We start from the raw sequence: 5,565 nt of genomic DNA on the forward strand, positions 1-5,565 counted from the left end.
GCTGACAGAAGTTAAAGATGGCAATTTAATTTTAAGTGTCTTCTTTGTGAGAAAGACCAGAACTCTAAAGTTCTGCCAGGTGCTCAAGCTCCAACTTGAAAGAGCCTTTCAAGGTAAGCACAATTTTTTCTTCTTGCTCTTTAAATTTCTAATTTAATTCCGTTTTTTTTGCGTTGAGATGAGTGTGTCTTCAGTTATTATCAACAGAACTTTGTCAGGGTGTTATTTCATATCAGCCAGCTTATCGCCTACTGTTTTACTAAGTAATCTGCTCTTTTTGTGCAGGCACTACACAAACAAAGCCTGGCTTTGTTTGAAACTCTTTGAAAGAAGCGGGGAATCAGTCAAGTGTACGGATGCCCTGGAGCCAGACCCGCACATTCCAGAGAGCAAGCCAAGCTTGACTTATACCGCCATCAGTCCGTACCTCAGGTGCAGCTCTATCAATTTGTTAAAGATTTCGTCATCAATGCTTTCAACCTTTTTCGGTCATGAAGGAGCCTTCATTTGTGTTGTGACTTAAAGAAACACCCCAAGGGCAGGAACATGCTTACTCGTTCAATGCTCATCACGCACTGCCCATGCTCACGCTTCGATGCACTGAAGGAGAATTTCCGTCACCGCAGACTACTGGACCTGCTTTCGCACGCACGGTTCTTAGCTCAAATGGCATTTATTTGCAACCATACGAGCGACGGTTCACCTATCCACAGTTCTGCCACTTTACCTAAAGACATACGAGTATGTTGATATGTACTAAATTTGCTTCCCGAAATTTATATTTTTGAAGTGTTTCGTGTGTTTATGGTGTTTAGAAAAATTCATGTGCAATTTTTTTTACCTAATCTGCGAAGCGATATTTTTTCTAAATATCGATTGCCCGGGCACGAGTACTTCCTTATAAAATAGTACGAACATAATTTCTAGGGTGGCTAACCTTGATGATTATCATATTTTATAGTTCCCTCGCAAATAACTTCTAGATGTTAGCTTGGAGTGACAGGTCTATGGCTTGTCCCAACACCTTCAAAAAAAGTCGCAGCTTTGGCTTGCCGACGTGATCACGGGAGCGTGGGGTTTGTAAAGCTGGCCACGATGCTAGAGGAAGCATTGAGCGAGCTCCACCAAGTAGCCAAGATTACAAAGGTTATCATAGACAGCGGGTCAAATTTTATGAAAGATTTTCGGGAAGTCTGTCTTACTGTTTTTTTTTAATTGTACTCTTTAGCACACACGTCTAGTGTTCAGACTGCGTGTTATCTACGGTGAGAAGGAATTTAAGGATGCAAACGAAGATAATTGTGAGCCCGTTAATTCACTGATCGATAGCGTCGAAGAAAGTAGGGGCCGCCTGCCACCACACCACCGCTGCTCTCCAAACAATTTGAACCTCATCGCTACGGTTGGCGCGGCTCGTGCAGAGGCTGTTAATCATAAATACTCCACAATTAAGCAGACTGTGTTCACCAAGTTGCAAAAGCTTTGAAAAAAAGAGAAAAAAAAACAGGGGAAGTACGCGCAAGCAGCTGACCTGACCAAACCCCATGCGGGATCTACGTACTTTGGCCAAATGTTACAAGGTTGAATTCTACCTTCAATTCCATGGACACTGTCAAGACGTTTCTACAAAAGGAAAGTTCTCTTCTGCAAGCTAGGAATTCATGGGCTGCTGCCACCCAGTGTTGGCGCTAACGCGTTACAAGTAACGTCGTTACCGATAACCCGTTACTTTTTTTCAATAACGTTGCGTTACTCGTTACAGCTTCTTCCCATTACCTGAAAACAAAAATGTATATTTAAATATGTTTTGTTCTGTACTTCGTTTTACCTTTACCATCACGGTGTTCGCAGTGTTCCTTTGCAGTTTCTATCATCACTGAACCAATCATAAAAAAAAGTCCAGTCTCATGCACTTTTTGACGCCGCTTGATTTGTCCCTTAGCTTGTAGCGCGGGCTGCGTTTAGACTTAAGCTCAAACGAAGTATATGCGCCAAGTCATTAATTACTGCACTCATTTTAGTTTCCACACATCTTCAAATTTTTGCCTTTCCTTTCCCCACTTAAAACGTCACACGTTAGAAAACCCCAACGCTTATGTCCTTTGTCCCGGTGTCGAAAAACGCTGTCACCAAGAAAATGCTATTACAGTCATTGTAACAACAAAAACTAACGCAGAAGTAATTGTGTTACTTTTTATCGGTAACGGTAACGTGCTCCTTTTATTTTGTGGTAAAGTAGGTCGGTAATGCGTTCCTTTATTTTGCAAGTAACGAGCAACGCATTTCGTTTCTTTTTTTTAGCAACGCCTCACGCGGCTGCCACCTCAAGAGCCCAACTTCCTCAAAGAGTATTGCAGGGTACGCCAAATATAGCTAGTTGTCGTGACTTCCTTGGTGGAACATCTGGCGTTTCATTACAGGACAGAAAACCTGTCTGCAGCTCCCTTAATGTCCCGCAAGGTGACAACTACATTCGCAGTGAGAATCTGCTTCCGATTCTGAACGTTCTCATCAATAATATTGAGCCTCAACAGGGTGCTGGACTGCGCTACTGCGGACCTTTTGCTGAGTCCATCTTGGCCGGAATTCACAAGAGCTAAATCTTGAAACGCCTAAATCGCAGAAATTCCTTTAGAGCACTATGAATTGTAATGTCGATTACGAGAGTCAAAAGGGTAAGACCGTCAGTTGAGCGGTTTTATGGTCGATGTGTCCCGCGCAGTAGTACGTTTTGAAACTTGTGGCTTGCGACGTCCATTTCTGTCGCAAGTGATCGACCAGACTCGTTCTCTTTACTCAGTGGTATTAATTACAGCTGCACGCATAGAGAGCCAAGCCGATATTAGAGTTGTCTCCCCTCGCTAAGTTCTTCTTGGGCGCGGGGAACTGCCCCTCCGGACAGTGGCGCGCCTTTCACGGTGTTTAATACAGGTGGAGGGCCGAGCGTCTACAAGCCTTGCTCATTTGGATCAAATACAAGAATTATTTCACTAACACAATATAAATTTCGCTGGTGCAGCTTTTATGACGTGATAAATCAAAATGGCCTTCTGGTTGCTGCTGCACTGCTGCCGAGACTAAAGTTGTCGTGGATTCCGGATGAAGTCGAACGAAATGCGCACCTGACGGCCGTCAAGAGCGAGCTGACAGTCTGTTCGCGGCTTGTCGACTCACATCATCTGAAATCCGGTTCTCCTACAAAAGAAAACGCAGCAGAAGAGGAAAAATGTTTTGGAAACACGTTTGGAAGTGGAAGCACCTTCGTGTCTCGTGGGGATGATGAGCTTTCGCGGTATTTTTTTGCTGCCACACAACTCTGCATTGGCGGAGCTAAGAACATAATTCCTCTGGCACACAAACTGTTTTTCAAAGTAGGCATAGCACTACCATCGATCGCACCTGTTGAACACCTAATTAGCGTAGGCGCAAACACGTTGATCAAGAGGTGAGGTAAGATATCAGATGTCATCTTAAAAATTCAGCTGTTTTTAGAATAAAACAGCAGAATGTGATTCCGCTAACGAGGCAGCTTGTTCAATGCGAGTACTTGTACTTCTTTATGTTGTGAATGAAATGTATTCAAAGTTTAAAACCCAGGAGGTCTTACTTTGTGCGCAAGTGTGGAAGGCCGGTTCTTCTGTTAAGTTCCGTGCCAACATGTCATAAATCAGCCTCACACATACTTCCGCGCTTTTGCTTGTTTCTGCTCAGGTATAACCATAAAATAGAAGGTAATTATGATAATTTCTGCATGGATATACTGCTTTGTATCTCCGGCTCTTATTCGCACCTCTCATGTCGAAACAGAAAAATTGCTAGTCTATGAATAAAAAGTAACGCAAAAGTAACGTGGATTACATTTTGTCGGTAACGGTAACGCATTTATTTTATTTTAAGCTAACGTAGCTCGGTAACGCGTTCCTTTTATTTTTATGAAACGTAGGTGGTACTTTCATTTTACAAGTAACGAGTAAATCATTTGGTTACTTTTTTTTCGGTAACGCCTACAACACTGTCCTGAGGCAGGAGTGAACTTATTTAGGACAAGTTTGTTCAACTACTGGTCAATATGGGAATCGTGGGCGCGAGGGCGCCAGACATTGGCCCGCGAAGGCCAAGAAAGAAGATGAGGATGGCGCGGGGCAGGGCTTGCTATGGGCGGGAAGCTCAAGAATGGTTGGCAACGGAATGGTGAAACGTCAAGCGCTTCGTCCAGCTCGTCCAACTGTGAGACAGTAAATCCTTCGTAACTTGCGCTGTGAGATCTCCTTCGGGGCGGTCGAGGTGGGCGCTGATGGGGCGTTGGCTAAAGTGGGCAGCCAAAACTTTTTTAGACTGAGTCTTTTTAACCTTACTGTTACAAGGTTACACCGATGGACATTGTTGGCTCCTTACTGTTTGGGATGAAGGAAGGCAGTTAATCTTGAACCACGACCCCCACCAAGCAATGGACCTACAACCAGACGCGTATCTCGAGGGGGCGCCGGTACCGTGCATTTTTGTGTCTTACGTGAAGAACCTTTGGAAAACTGCTCGACTAAGCTCAGGCAGTAGTCAACCGATAAAGCAACGTTGAAGTCAAATGGGCGCAGAAAAGCCTGGGCGATCTTCTCTCAGTGTACACATTGTACAAACTGAAGCTAAAAAGCGTGGTTTCTTTGACATCTTAATTTTTAAGTAACATCAATTAATTTTTATCAGCGAAAACATTTTTTTGTTATATTGGTTTGCCTTATTTTTTTACTTGATTAGTTTTTTTTCGAACAATTCACGTAATAGCCGGAGCCTAAAGAGATCTCGCTCCCTGCGTTCCTCAGTGCCAGCATGATCTTCATAGACTGTGCGCGCCGGTTGCCCATTTATGGACACCTTGCACCTAATTCGCGCAAGGCATGTTACTCCCGCCGTTCGTCCCACCCTTCCCCCTACCCGGTGAGGAGGTGCCCAGTGGGAACAAGTTATATGCGCCACTCAGAGAACGCAAGATCGGCCTGATAAATAGTTCGCTACCGTGACAATGTTTTGTGATCCACAGCTGCCATATACACAGGGTGTTTCACGTAAGAGTGACAGTATTTAAAAATGAGAAAACTTGAAATAAATACATGATATTATCAGGATTACGTTGTCCTCCTCGGCTGATGTAAGCACATGCGAGTAAAGTGTTCATTAGACAGCTAATTATCAAAAATCACTAATTATCTTTTTCCTGTTGTTTTAGACAGCATGTTTAAATTAGAGATTTACTGCTCGTCGTTTATAAAGGCAAACTCATTTGAGGGATGTCCGAAAACAATAACTTCCCTTTGAGTTATTCTATAGCGAATTTTGGCAAACATGGCAGAGGGAAACTTAAACTAACTCGGAAAAAGAGCGGTAAGGGCGGAAATAGTTTCACTCCTGAAGAGGCTTCGGGACGTGACGTGTAGTGAGACGCGTACGTTGTAGTCAGCACATGACGAAAAGCTTTCGACCAATCCCATCTCGCCTCATGGCCCGATCCCGCAGCGGCCTTGTTGGGATAGGTAATGAATCGAAAGTCATCGCGTGCGTCTGATGACGGTG

General features: G+C 43.9%; 1 pseudogene; it reads left to right on the forward strand.

The window, feature by feature from the left end:
* The first annotated feature begins 1,095 nt into the window (after window positions 1-1,095).
* Window positions 1,096-3,342, forward strand: LOC115329790 (annotated as a pseudogene).
* The last annotated feature ends 2,223 nt before the right edge of the window (window positions 3,343-5,565 follow it).

This window comes from Ixodes scapularis, unplaced genomic scaffold, assembly GCF_016920785.2.
Source record: "Ixodes scapularis isolate PalLabHiFi unplaced genomic scaffold, ASM1692078v2 PGA_scaffold0__279_contigs__length_252992795, whole genome shotgun sequence".
NCBI lineage: Eukaryota > Metazoa > Arthropoda > Arachnida > Ixodida > Ixodidae > Ixodes > Ixodes scapularis.